This window comes from Carassius auratus, chromosome 18, assembly GCF_003368295.1.
Source record: "Carassius auratus strain Wakin chromosome 18, ASM336829v1, whole genome shotgun sequence".
NCBI classification, from domain to species: Eukaryota; Metazoa; Chordata; class Actinopteri; order Cypriniformes; family Cyprinidae; genus Carassius; species Carassius auratus.
The window spans coordinates 22266331-22282122 of record NC_039260.1 but is presented as its reverse complement, the minus strand read 5'-3'; positions in this window follow the sequence as shown (position 1 = coordinate 22282122).

Sequence of the window (15792 nt, the reverse complement as noted above, 5' to 3'; positions counted from 1 at the left end):
GAAACTAGAGCTGATGCAGGTACCGTCTCGAGAGCTACAGACTCTTCTTGGCAAAGAGGCCATGGAACATATTCCTCGTCCAAGGAGAGAGTCGGGCTATTACAGCATAACCTTGTTCCCTGAGAAACCGGAACGAGATGCTGCACTGCATTGCCATACTGAATATGTCCCAGGACTGCTCTTCAGACAAAAATTCCTGTTGATGCACCTGTGGCGTATCTATTTATATCCCCGTGTTACACACATTATTTACAGCTGATCACAAATAAGACGTTTCCCAATGTGCTGAGCAGCGCAGCATCTCGTTCCACTTTCTCAGGGAACAAGGTTACAGTTAAGGGGGAGAAGTCGTCGCCCGGGGCCTTGTTCGCGTCCTCCGCAGTGGATGCACTCAGGGTCCGTGGTGTCCCGGCGCCGGAGTGAAGAACATCTGGGAAGATCGCATCCTGGGTGCACGGGGCCTGTGCAGAGAAACAAATGGAGTAGATGTGGTGGGACTATTAGCAGCGCGCTGTATTCTTACCCCAGACTTGTGAGCATTAGTCCGGGAGGATTCAAGTGCAGCTCTCCGCTCTCTCAGCTGGGCCTGCCTTACCTCCAGGTGGCAAATCTGCTTCTCCACAGCCTCCAGCTCAAGCTGCACTGAATGCAGCTCGAACGTGTCCTCACGTGCAATCAAAGGTAGACATACATCCACCATTAAAGCAAGTAACAGTGAGTAAAGCAATGGTAATGTGTGTGAATACAGTATTAGCAATGCAAGTGCAGTTAGCAGCAACCACGCTGCCGATGCTAACAGGCTATAAGCTAATAGCGGACCCGGTAGATCAAAATAAAACTAGTGATAACGAGGCACTGTTTTTGTTGTTGAATACAACAAACAGGAAGTGACATCTGAAATCTGAAGACTGGCTCTGACTTTCAGCAAATGGTGTCAACTTCACCACACTGTAAATAGGGGGAAAATTGTGTAGTGTATTCCAGCCTTTAGGAAGGCCAAACAAAGGGGTTTTGGAACCGAGGTGAAAAAATCTGCTACATTAAAAGAGATTGACGTAATATGTAAAATGATGGGTCAAAAAGAACAAATCTTTAGGTCCATTAAAAATATTTTGACATGAATTTGAGAGATCTAATAATCTATCTGTGTTTGTGTACATTTACGTACATTTGACAGTCAAATAAAATATATCAAACGTGTTTATCCAGCCCTCCATTTTATGCCTCAAGGTTGTAGTTTTATGTTGAGTATATTCACTGTACTGATCTACAGCATAGCACTGTACAATTTCCCCAGCAGTTGTTTATTTATATGTTTTAGGGATGATTGTAGTGCGGCCTCTGTGAAAGATGAGATTTATACAGTATTTACTCTCATCCAAAGGCTTGAATTATATCAGACTTTGGCAGTATTGGAAATATGGCAAACACTCACATCTTACGTTTATGTAACATGGTGTTAAAGATGAATGTCTCAGGTGGGGAAATGGTCCAAATTGTGTAGAGGGGCAAACAGTCCCTTACAATTAGATCTGGCAAGAATTCCCGGGCATTTCAGCCCAAGAACTAAATCTCATTATATGCCTGGCCACACCTTCGCATGCTCAGAAAAGAAACAGGCATGAAGAGCTTTAGGATTTGACACACATTCCCTCGTGGGTGCATGTGAAGTCCGTCCTGTGTTTCTTTTTAGCATTCTAACCATCTTTTTAGGCTTTGGGGATTTGTATTGTATTTGCCTTTAGCATTTTGAGAACACTTTGCTGTAAACTGTAAAGAACCTTTTACCATCTAGATGACTTTCTCAGAGATGGATGTAGCATTGATGCTGTTATTTTAGGACAGAGATGTCAAAGTGCTTTTGAGAGCCTTGAACTCATGTGTACTGTATGTCAAATTGTGTAAGCTTTCTAAACTAAATTGAAAACTTGAAGAGTGGCCAGAAAAAAATATTTTACAAATAATTATATAAAAAATAATAATAATGCCATTGCATTAGTTGACAAAGCATTGAATGTAAGCCATGTTTAGAATACATTTGAATCAGATTTGACTTGTTAACATGCCAAGCCAATCAAGTGGAATTAAAATGAATTTTTGCATAACTCCAAAGATTTACCTATTCATAAAATTATATTCATACTGTGACGAGTCAGCTGCCTCCTCCCTGATTGTCACCGGCACCCCGTCCTAAATCGCCGCCCTTCACCAGGCTCCCGACTGGAGTGGGTGTGTGAGAGGAGGGGCGCTGGACGAGTCAGGGCTGGCGGCGTGTGATGGGGCACACCTGAAGGGAATGGAGCCTCATCACCGCCGCTGTTTAAAAGCCCAACGCGCCTCTCCTCAGGAGACCGGTCTCTTCCCCGTGCATGTGTAACAGGTATTTTTTTAAAGGGACTTTTATTTTGACGGGTTGGCCTGTTTTCAGCAAGTTCGCGGGAGAGGCAAAGACGTCTGGGAAGAAGGGAGAGGGAGATCGGTTTTTACGAGAGAAAGACACGCCATGATTGCTGTCTGAGAGATCTTCAGTTTTCATCGGGAAAACGTGAAAGAAGATAGTAACACAGTTCACCTCAGTTTTTGTGGGTTAAATGAACATTAACGCCATCGTCGTCTGAGACTGGAAACGGAGCTGGTGCAGAAGTTCGGCTGATTGCGTCATCGAACAGAGTGAGAGACTGGCTGAGAGCACGAGAGTTAGTTGCTGGAGCCGTGAGTTTCGTTCTGAACACTGCTGTTTTGCATTTTTCGAACTGTATGTATCCTTGAGAGTTTTTCTGCGTGCCGGAATCATTAATGAGCTGTGCTTTGGATTGGGAGACGTTAATTTCTTCCTGCTTGTCAATCTAGTGCACTTGTTAGTGCGCGAGAATATGTAAATAAACTGGAAGTGAGTTTTTTTTACAGCGTTTAATCTTTCCACTCCCTGAGTATTTTTGTATTTTTGTGGAGACTGTCCATTGCCTAAAATCGGATTTGCTTTTGGGAAACTTTATTTTTTTTAATTTTAATTTTTTTTATCTCTCTTTTGAGACTTGAGTCAGTGCGTGCTGTGGCAGAGCTGTGCCATTTTGTTCCAGAAATTCTTTTTTTTTTGTAGTGGCAATTTGCTAGTTTTTTATTATTACCCTGCCATCCTGACGACATCTCATTACTTTCCTGCTCCAGCTGTTCATTTTTTTTGATTACAGGTCATCTCAAGTCATCGCAAGTAATTTCTTCAGTTTCATCGTTGCTACAGACTGGTACAAACATTCATTGCACATATACACATATGAACTCTTTACTGATGTAGACTGAACTGGACTGAGAACTTGAACTAGAACTGAGTTTGAATTGAAAATTAAATCATCTGTCGAATCTCAAGAGTCATTTCAGAGTTCACTTGATCTAAGTCAAGTTATTTCTGAGTTTATTTGAAGTGATTCATTAGTGAACTGATTGTTATTCCAGAGGTGGACACAAGTTTTATGGTTAAACAGTTGGTGGTGCACCACGGGTAAAGATTATTGTGACTACTTTATTTGAATAACATTGTTATATATATTTTTTGTTTTGCTTTGTTTTTTATTTTCCATGTCTTGTTCTGATGTGCTTTATCTTGCTCTGAAAAGAAAAAAAGACATTCTAAAAAAATAATTAAATCTGATTAAATGTTAAAGTAAGTCTCAAGAGTATTATCATTGTTTAACTTACCTTGGAGTAGGGGCGTCTCACTTGCTCTGTTAGGTACCAGGTTGGTGGGAATGTGAATTGGTATTGTTATATTGCCTCACATATTTACACTTCAGGCGGCCACCAAATTAATACAAGTATTTGTAGACTTAACTGAAGCCACACTCTCTGGTTCCTTTTAGTATATAATACAACCGAGTAAGGTAACACGTATACATAACCTATACATTGAGACTCAAAGCACTGAGGTGGGGGACCAAGATCCTTTCCTTCTTAAGTCTTCCGAGGTAACATTCATTTCCCCTACTAAGCGGGCAGTAACGCACCCGTTACATTTTGGCGTCACGAACAGGATAGAATTAGTGTGTTTAACTTTTTTTTTGTGTCACGAGTCCCAGGCCTTCAAGCTAAAGAATGGCAGAGCTTGAAGATCTGAGAAAACAGATGGCAGAAATGCAAAGAAGGTTTGCAGAACAGGCAGGAGCGCTCGAGCAAGCCAGGTCTGAACAAAGGGAAGCCTTGTCACTTGCAAGAACAGTCATTGAGCACCAAGCTACTTTGCAAGCAACCCCAGCTGTCCTCTATATACCACGAGACCGAAAACTTCCAGAATTCAGTGGCTGCCCTGCAAAACCAGGTGAAATAAGCATTGAAGAATGGGTTGCATCAATGAAATCCGCCTTCCAGGTAATGAGGGTACCAGCTGAAGATCAAGTGGAGTTTGTGAAACAGCATCTCAAAGATGAAGCTAAAGCGACTGTCAGGTTCATGCTGAGTGGCAAAGAAGATTCTGCAGAAAGCATCTTTAAAGTACTTTTAGACACCTATGGAGACAAAGTACCAATTGGAACCAGGCTGAAAGATTTTTACGAACGAAAGCAAATGCAGAGTGAGACGATACGCTCATACGCATATGACCTACAAGAGAGACTCAGCCGAGTTCAGCGCAGAGAGCCAAACAGAGTTCCAGAGGCCGAAAGTGTGTTAAAAGAACAACTTGTCCTGGGCCTTCGAGATGATTTTCTGAGGCGCGAAATGAGAAGACGAGTTAAAGAGGATGCAAGTTTGACTTTTGTTCAGGTAATGCAAGCCGCAATCACTTGGGCTGAAGAAGAAGAGACCCAAATGCCAGATGTTCCTAAACACAGTCCCCGTGTCAGAGTGGTAAGTGCTGAAGCAGAGCAAGCCTCCTCTACGTTAACACTGGAAAAGCTGCATGAAGCTATACAGAAGATTGCCGCCCGTCAAGATGAACTTTACCAAACAGTACACGGTAATAGCAGGGTGCAACTTCAACAGAGTCGTCCAAAAAGACAACCCCTGAAGGACAGTGAGGGAAGATACATCTGTTATTCATGTGGTGAACCTGGGCACACTAGCAGACGCTGTTCACGAGGTACTGAAGCAACTACAGTGACTGATCAGTCGCGGCGTTCTACAGGGGTGCCGGTAACTAACATAGGAAACGTTCCATCAAGTGCATCTCAAACCAGCCCTGGGCCATCTATGATAAGAAGTCATACAGCTGAATGGACTGACGAAGTGACAGAGACGTTGAAAAGTGGTGCATTTGGAGATTGTCTGACTGTTGAAGTTAAAATAGCTGGTGTTAAGACAAACTGCTTACTGGATACAGGCTCAGAAGTGTCCACTATTACAGAGTCACACTTTAGGAAGTACTTCGGAGAGCAAGAGCTGAGACTGTCATCTGCTCACTGGGTGAGACTCACTGCAGCTAATGGACTTGACATACCTGTTCTAGGATGTCTGCAAGCTGATGTTGAGTGTATGGGCAAGGTTCTCCCGGGAAAATGCATCTTTGTGCTGACAGACACGAGCCCACAAGCTGAGGAGATAAAGGGACTTTCAGGAATCATTGGAATGAATATAATCAGTGAGTTCAAGTCAGTGTTCGTCACAGGAGAGAATGTGAAGTCAGCCAACAAATATGGACAACCTGCGGAAGCAAAGATACGAAGAGTGTTGGCCAGCATGGAGAAAACAGAAATCCTGAGTCCTGATGGCAAGATTGGGTTCGTCAAAGTTGGTGGAAAACAGGCCATCACCATCCCTCCACTAAGTGAAAAAGTGTTCGAAGGTCGTTGCAGAGTGCCACCTAAAGTGAAGTGCCAGGTATTAATTGAGCCCACCACTGGTGTGAGCCTACCCAAGGGGCTCCTAGTGGCCAATGTTCTAACAAAAACTGAGGGTGGTAAAGTTTCTGTACGTGTCATGAATTCGAGTGGGCGGACAATTAGACTTAACCCAAGATCCAGAGTTGCAGTAGTGTCTAAGCCACAGGAGGTGTTAACTGAGAATACACTAGAGTTTGAGGAGGAGGAAGGGACGCTTCATGTCCGACGAGTGGCGCATGTCCAAGCAGTCGAAATCTCTGACAACCCCCCAGTACCAGTCCAGGTGAATTATGAAAAGCTCACTCCTGCACAAAGAGAGGAACTTAACCAGTTGTTGGCAAAATACAGAGACATATTTTCCAAAAGTGACAGTGACTACGGGTACACAAAGTCAGTAACGCATGACATTCACACCGGTGATGCTCCGCCAGTGAAACAAAGACACCGTAGAGTACCGCCACATGTTTTCCAAGAATTCAAAAGACACGTGCAGGACCTAGTGTCACAAGGCATCCTTAAGGAGAGTGCAAGTCCCTGGGCATCCCCAGCAGTGATAGTTGTGAAGAAAGACGGAAGTGTGCGCTTCTGTTGTGATTACAGGAGGCTTAATCAGGTCACATGCAAAGACGCCTATCCACTTCCCAGAGTGGAAGAATCTCTGGATTCACTGGGGAATGCTCAGCTGTTCTCCACCCTGGATCTTACAGCCGGCTATTTCCAGGTAGCTGTAAGTGAGCGTGATCGTGAAAAGACAGCAGTCACTACCCCGTTTGGACTGTTTGAGTGGACGCGGATGCCATTCGGGCTGTGCAACGCGCCAGCCACCTTCCAGCGCCTTATGGGAGTAGTGCTCGGGGATTTGACCTTTGATGTACTCTTGATATATCTTGACGATGTAATCGTGTTTTCCAAAGACTTCAAAAGTCACTGTGAGAGACTAGAGCTGGTCTTTGATCGACTGAAGAGGCATGGCCTAAAGTTGAAACCAAGCAAATGCTTTCTCTTCAGATCTGAGGTAAAATTCTTGGGCCATGTGATCTCCTCTGAAGGAATCAAAGTCGACATTGAAAAGGTTAGTGCCTTGGATGCTTGGCCTGTACCTAAAAGTGTGAAGGAAGTGAGACAATTGATTGGATTCATGAGTTATTACAGGCGGTTCGTACCAAAGTTTGCTCAAATAGCAAAACCATTGCATGCGTTAATGGGCAACAAAGACAAAAGAAAAGCCTCTGAATTGTTCATGTGGAGTAGCGAATGTCAGACCGCATTTGACAGATTGAAACAATGCCTGATGTCACCACCTGTCCTCGCTTACCCTGACTTTGGCCTTCCGTTTATCCTCACAACTGATGGGAGTCACCATGGGCTTGGAGCTGTATTGAGCCAAAAGCAAGGGGGAGCAGAGCGTGTCATAGCGTTTGCTAGCCGTGGCCTGAGGGGGTCAGAGAGAAATGACAAACACTACAGTGCGTTCAAATTAGAGCTGTTGGCCCTTAAGTGGGCTGCAACAGAAAAATTCAAGGAATATCTGATGTTCTCCAAATTCACTGTAATCACTGACCATAATCCACTGCGCTATCTGGAGACCGCTAATCTTGGAGCAGTAGAGCAACGCTGGGTGGCTCAGTTGGCGGAGCTTAATTTCGAGGTTCTGTATAAACCTGGAAGGCTGAACACTAACGCTGATGCTCTGTCGAGGATTCCCGCAAGAGAGGTCCCTGAACAGGAAGACACAGAGAAGGATTTCATCCGACTGAACTCTGAGGAAGTGCGTGCATGTCTGTGGCCAGCGCAAGAGCTCAAACCAAGAGAAACTGCAGTTCAAGTAGCTATACAAGCATCCATCAAGAAAGTGCTGAATGGTTACAACTGGGATGAAATTAGAGCGTTGCAGAGAAGTGATCCATTGATAGGTCCCATATACCATGCTGTATCCAAGAATGAAAGACCAAGCCGAACAAGACCACAAAGTATGCTGCCAGAGCTGAAAAAGCTTTGCAGAGAGTATGAACGTCTTCAACTGCATCAGGGTGTGATGTTTAGATGTATCCTTGACCCAAGGGATGGAGAGAAAATAAGGCAGCTAGTTGTTCCAGCCTCCTTACGTCGTTCAGTTTATGACAGCCAACATGAACATGGAGGTCATTTTGGAGAGAGGAGTACTCTGACATTGATGAGGCGAAACTACTATTGGCCTAGCATGTCTAACGATGTTCAAGACTGGATACGACAGTGTAAACGGTGTACACTGGCAAAGGATGTCTTTCCAAGAATTAGAGCCCCAATGACATGTAGTAATGTCACCGCTCCTTTAGAGGTTCTGGCAATGGATTACACTCAACTGGAGATGTGTTCAGGAGGATATGAAAATGTGCTGATTTTGACTGACATGTTCACACGATTTACAGTTGCTGTCCCAACTAAGAACCAAACCGCGAATACCACTGCAAAAGCTCTCATCAAGCATTGGTTTCTCTACTATGGGTGTCCAGCTCGTCTGCACTCAGATCAGGGAAGATGTTTCGAATCTCAAGTGATCAAGGAACTCTGTAGAGTGTACAGTGTCGGGAAGAGCCGTACAAGTCCCTACCATCCTCAAGGGAACTCTCAATGTGAGAGGTTCAACCGTACAATGCATGATATGCTGAGAACATTGACACCTGAGAAGAAGAAAGACTGGAAGACCCACTTGCCAGAGCTAGTGATGGCATACAACAATCACGTTCACTCATCCACTGGCTATTCTCCTTTTTATTTGATGTTCGGGAGGGATGCGCGCCTTCCATTAGATGTGTTGGGTGGAAAGGATTTGGAGGACAGTGATGCAGAAAACTTGGACGATTGGGTGAAGAGTCATCATGGTCGACTAAAGACTGCCGTAGAAGTTGCAAATATGGTTGCACAGGAAGCTTCTAAGAGACGGAAAAGAGTGTATGACCGAAAATCCTCTGGAGCGCTTGTAAGGCCTGGTGACCGTGTGTTGTTACGTAATCACAAACATAGGGGCAGAAATAAGATTCAAGACAAGTGGGAACATGCGCCGTACATTGTAGTAAAGCAGAATCATTCAGACATACCTGTATTTACTATCAAACCTGAAAAGGGGGGCCCGTTCAGAGTAGTACACAGAGATCAGCTCCGTCACTGCACATTTCCTTTGTCACCTAGTATGCCACGTACAACCACATGTAGACCCGTAACCCAGTCAGACTCTGAAACCGAATTCCCAGATCTTATTTGTGTTCCAGCCGCTCCACTTAGTCATGACCAAGATGGAGTGGTCCAGGGTGAGACACATGATGTAGATTTTAGAGGGGATGTAGTGCAAGAGCAGGAAAATATGGCACAAGATGTAGCCCCAGAAACAGAGTTGGAGTTACAGGAAGTTTCAGATGATACTGATATTTCAGATGTTGAATGTGAAAGTGTCCCAGAACTCAGACGCTCTCAAAGACAAAACCGTGGAAAATTACCTGTGAGGTATAGAGATGATTATCAGATGAAATAAGAAAAAACATTAACTGAGGTTGCGATGGTAAATATTTATGAACTTGTTGAAAGTTGAAAAGTTTCGAATAATTTGTAAAAATTGTGTTTATGTTTCAGAGAGACTTGCAAGAGATGTCGATGGTATGGCAGGGTTTCGCAAGGGGGAAATGTAACAGGTATTTTTTTAAAGGGACTTTTATTTTGACGGGTTGGCCTGTTTTCAGCAAGTTCGCGGGAGAGGCAAAGACGTCTGGGAAGAAGGGAGAGGGAGATCGGTTTTTACGAGAGAAAGACACGCCATGATTGCTGTCTGAGAGATCTTCAGTTTTCATCGGGAAAACGTGAAAGAAGATAGTAACACAGTTCACCTCAGTTTTTGTGGGTTAAATGAACATTAACGCCATCGTCGTCTGAGACTGGAAACGGAGCTGGTGCAGAAGTTCGGCTGATTGCGTCATCGAACAGAGTGAGAGACTGGCTGAGAGCACGAGAGTTAGTTGCTGGAGCCGTGAGTTTCGTTCTGAACACTGCTGTTTTGCATTTTTCGAACTGTATGTATCCTTGAGAGTTTTTCTGCGTGCCGGAATCATTAATGAGCTGTGCTTTGGATTGGGAGACGTTAATTTCTTCCTGCTTGTCAATCTAGTGCACTTGTTAGTGCGCGAGAATATGTAAATAAACTGGAAGTGAGTTTTTTTTACAGCGTTTAATCTTTCCACTCCCTGAGTATTTTTGTATTTTTGTGGAGACTGTCCATTGCCTAAAATCGGATTTGCTTTTGGGAAACTTTATTTTTTTTAATTTTAATTTTTTTTATCTCTCTTTTGAGACTTGAGTCAGTGCGTGCTGTGGCAGAGCTGTGCCATTTTGTTCCAGAAATTCTTTTTTTTTTGTAGTGGCAATTTGCTAGTTTTTTATTATTACCCTGCCATCCTGACGACATCTCATTACTTTCCTGCTCCAGCTGTTCATTTTTTTTGATTACAGGTCATCTCAAGTCATCGCAAGTAATTTCTTCAGTTTCATCGTTGCTACAGACTGGTACAAACATTCATTGCACATATACACATATGAACTCTTTACTGATGTAGACTGAACTGGACTGAGAACTTGAACTAGAACTGAGTTTGAATTGAAAATTAAATCATCTGTCGAATCTCAAGAGTCATTTCAGAGTTCACTTGATCTAAGTCAAGTTATTTCTGAGTTTATTTGAAGTGATTCATTAGTGAACTGATTGTTATTCCAGAGGTGGACACAAGTTTTATGGTTAAACAGTTGGTGGTGCACCACGGGTAAAGATTATTGTGACTACTTTATTTGAATAACATTGTTATATATATTTTTTGTTTTGCTTTGTTTTTTATTTTCCATGTCTTGTTCTGATGTGCTTTATCTTGCTCTGAAAAGAAAAAAAGACATTCTAAAAAAATAATTAAATCTGATTAAATGTTAAAGTAAGTCTCAAGAGTATTATCATTGTTTAACTTACCTTGGAGTAGGGGCGTCTCACTTGCTCTGTTAGGTACCAGGTTGGTGGGAATGTGAATTGGTATTGTTATATTGCCTCACATATTTACACTTCAGGCGGCCACCAAATTAATACAAGTATTTGTAGACTTAACTGAAGCCACACTCTCTGGTTCCTTTTAGTATATAATACAACCGAGTAAGGTAACACGTATACATAACCTATACATTGAGACTCAAAGCACTGAGGTGGGGGACCAAGATCCTTTCCTTCTTAAGTCTTCCGAGGTAACATTCATTTCCCCTACTAAGCGGGCAGTAACGCACCCGTTACACATGCACACTGGTGTCCTCGTGGGTCCAGGAAGGGTGCGTTGAGGGACTCCCGCGCCACAAGAGACGTGAGCTGCCGGACCCGCGATCCGGAAGAGAACCGCACCCGTTTACACGGCCGACGGGCCAGGATGCCGGGCCGTCCATCCCCTGCCAGCGCCGCGGCCAACGAGAGTGATGCGGCCGCTAGAGGAAGCCGCCGCCCCTCGCGCCCCGGACCGAAGAGGGGAGCGCGTGCGGCCACCGGACTCCGCCCCTTACCTGGACCCTTCCTCGATGAACACTGCCCAACCCACACGAACCCTGCAGCACGACGAGGACACCAGATTCCCTGTTATTTTGGACACTCTTCCCTTTTGGCCACCTTTTATCCCCTTGTTTTATTTGAGTTTTGTTAATAAAAGCCTCTCCGAGGCCTGACGCCACGCCCACTGTGTCTGTCTTGTGCTCCTCCCGTGACAATACATACAAGTTTCTAGCTGAAATGAAAAATAGTTGCAGAAAAACACCTCGGGCTGGCAATATGAAAGGCATAAAAGGCTGCCCAATGCTCTCTGTGTGTGTGTGTGTGTGTGTGTGTGTGTGTGAAAGTGCAGCAAATCTCAAAAGTTTTGTGAAAACACAATGAATACAAACATCTCCTTAAAAACCTTGAGTTGATCAGTTACTCATTAACAATATAACAATTGTGTTTTCTGAAGGCCTACTAAGTGTGCTGTATTTGTAACTTTTTTAAGTGTTACTTGGTTTTATATTTTGTGATTAATGCAATAGCATACCCATTTTTCTGGCATAAATGGTAGTTGAAGTAAAAAACTATTATTATTTACTATGAATGTCTTTCTTCTGAAGAACCTCAAACAAGATAAACTGAAGATAAGCTGGCTGCCACTATTTACTGATTAATTTCTCATAATGTCTTCTATAATTTTCAAAGAAGAAAGAAAGACAGTCTTATGGGTTCGAAATGACATAAAGGTGAAAGAAATACAAAATAACTTTGTTCATTTTGTTCGTATTGGGGAGAAGCACCCCTTTAAAAGTATCCAAATGCTTTTGGAGGCACTGTAACAAACTTGACTTACCTAAAGCCAATCATTTCAGCTGTAGCACGCATCCAAGCAAGGAACGGGAAGCCTCCAGTCATATTTGCATAACTTACCTGTTAAATCTTCAGACAATAGCAAACAGTTCCACGCTTGACTGCCAGTGCACAGATCTGATTCGTCTACATAATGGAAACCCATGACTGCACAGGCAGCTAATGATTCACCTTCCATATGGCTGTGGATGGTTGAGCAAACCTGTCACTGTTTTAGGATGTGGAGCAACAGCAGCTTTGGAGGATGCACAGACGCTAAGATTCTGATAGTTTACCTTTGAACATCTCTGCAGAGACTGAGCAAAAGAGAACTGAACAGAACAGGCTGTTTTTCTGGCCTGTGCCAATAAAAAGTCTATAAAATATATAAAAACATCTATTTTACAGGAACAGTCTCTGAAAATACCGCATAAGCCATATAGAATCCAAGGGCAAACGGAAGATGAATAAATATAAATCAGTCTCATCTTTCTCAATATGGCATATGACCAAACGCCGCAGAAGGAAAATGTTTTCTGACTCTCTCATTATTGGAAACTACGTCTCTGGTTGAACTCCTCCCAATCCCAGCTTCTTGTGTCCTTACATAAGCTCAGAAGAATGAAATGACCCTGCGGAGACGGGTTTAAGTATTCCTCACTGTGATGAAGCCTGTTTTCATGCATCTAGTTTTTATTATACTTCCCCATCTACCAGAAAACTTTCATTTCAGCATTTATTGCTTATATGAATAGAAGTTTAAAAGGGTAGAGGGGTATCAGAAAAATAAAGAGATTAAACTTAATATTTAAGGCCAAGGTAGTAGATTAGACTGGATAAAATAAAGGTAGATAAAAATAGGGAGTCTCCCTTAGAAACAGGTTAAATGCCTTTTCTTTCTTTCTTTCTTTCTTTCTTTCTTTCTTTTCAGATAAATATTTAGGTTGCATTAAACATATACAAATAAACAATTTCATTACTTACAATATTTCAAATACATTAAATAACAGAAATAGCATGTACACACACACACCTAAAAACACAAATGTAATAACCATTCAGGTTTAATGCAGTTAACTTGAACTTAATGAACATATAATCATGTAATATATTTTTTCCTCCATGATGCATTTCTCCATGCACACTTCGTTGTCTTTGTGTTAGTCTGCTCCGCTGACTTTCTTGTAAATGCTGCTATAGGTTATCCTTCTCAAGGTTACAACCATCACAACCATGAATGATGGACTGATAACTGCTATTTTGATAAAAATATACTGCCAAGTGAGTGTCAAAAGCTATATTTCTTGACGGTTAAAAAAAGGTCTATTTATCACATTCTCTGAAATTTATCTCAGATGTTAACATTGACCTTTAAAGAGGACATTGGTGTGTGTGAGTGGGTGTACAGACAAATAGTACATTGCTTTTAAATGAGTTAACCTCTGTCATCTTTCAATTCATGCACAATATTACATCAAGACTACAGTCAGGCAGTCAGTTGTTCGGCCATTTATTGATTTGGACAGTTGTAGAACTGATGCTGACAAAATGGTGTTGGATTTTCTGTCAGAGAATCACACTCCACAACTGTGTTTTTACACTCTGTGTGGTTGTTTTTTCCGAAAAGGCTTTATTTTTGTGCAGCTGGCAGAAATGGTTGCTAGAAATGCACAGAAAACAAAAAAAAATAAAAATAAAAACATAAATAAATAATAATATATGGTGAGAATGTTTTTGACATTACAGGAAGTATTTGGGTGCTTACAATGAACGTAACCTGAACTATTAAAATGTGCTTTGTATACTTAAAATATACTAGTAATAACTACAATAATAGGCAGGTACAGAACAATGGGATGAATGAAGGTTCTATAAACCCAGCCAAATAAAACAGATGACACTAAAAATGTCATAAACATTAATTAAACTACATAAAATGCAACTGCCCAGAAGTACACAGAATAACTGTGACAATGAAAAAAAAAGTTGTTACACTGGGGACAATCTAAAATGAAATTTTATTCATTTTAAATTATAAAAAAGGGCAGTGTGACTCTAAAATTCAAACAATTTATATACAGACACACATTTTATTTTTTAATGCACTACTATTAAAAAGATTGAGGTCATCATTCTTATCAATGTTAAACTACTTATTTATTTATTTATTTATTTTTATTTTTTAAGATTCTTTCAGTATAAAGTTTGGAGAGCATAATTAATTTGAAGTTGTTTTTACATTACAAATATCATCTAAATCCATGTGTGCTACATAAAAGTATTAGTTTCTTTCAAAAATGTAATTCAAATAAATTAAATTAAATTGTACTAACCCCACAACTTTTGAATGGAAGTGTACATGTACATATTATGTTAATATTAACAACATTACTAATACACAATAATAATAATAATAATAATAATAATAATAATAATAATAATAATAAGCGCAATCAATTAAAATAATATTCTGTGGAGAGATTTTAAAAATTTATGTTGGTTGTAAAAAGAATATACAGGAAAGCAGAAAGGATGGTAGATGTCCCTGAGCACACACCATTCCCTCCTCACTATTTGGACAGCTAAAAGGTTGAAGAATTGTCTTGCTTTTGCATAAACTGTCTCAGGCAATTCATGTGTAACCGCTGAAGCGCTGGGTATTCACGTGAAACCCAGACTTTAGGCAGATACATTTAAATGGGGGCATTACTGCCCCTGTGAGAGTGGATGGCCCTGTCAGCCACATGCCTGCTTGGTTTGCTGGGGCAGGTTTATCTCCCGCTCTCTCTCTCCATCTCTTTCTTTTTTATATTCAACAATAGATGAGGACAGATGAGGTGTAGATGCACAGACGCACAAATGGTTGGTAGAAATGTGATACCCAGCGGCACCGTATTGACTCCACAACTATGGGCCATGTTACTGTTGAGAAAACATATGTCGCAAGAAATGTGCATTGGAGTAGTCATTCACTGTGCAGTGCAGTGCAGTTTTACACTTGAACAATAGGCCAAGAATCTGAAAGGGTATGTGGTGGAGTCTACAGTACAAGAGACTCAGGTTCAAATCCCGAACAAAAACTTCTTTCTTGCAACACCAGAGAACTGTGCAACACCAACTCATTTTGAAAGAGAACAATAGATAATGGTAATATAGCTCAGCTTCATTCAGTGTGTTTACACATTAATCGGACCACAATTCATATTTCTCTGCCATGTGACTGGCGTGGAGCCCAGGAGGCCAAAATATATACCAGCCTGTCAATTTTCCATCTGTTTCAAACCACAAATATTTAGATCATCTCTCAAAAGGAGAAAAACAAGGAACAAACTGCAAGTTTTGGAATTTTACGATCAAGGAATGTATAGTTAACTGAAAGAAAAATCTAAACTAAAAAAGCCTCTAAATTGCACATTAACCTCTTCCTTTATTATCATTTGCTATAAGAAAACATTAACATTGTGTAAGAGCAGTATGTTTTATTCATAAGATGTATAAGAGTTTGGTCTATCACAGTACATTAGCACTTCTTAGAGTACAAAGTACTGCAATAACAGCAGTGAAAGAAGACTTATTTTGCCCTGCAGATGACCGTTCCTATACAGGTGT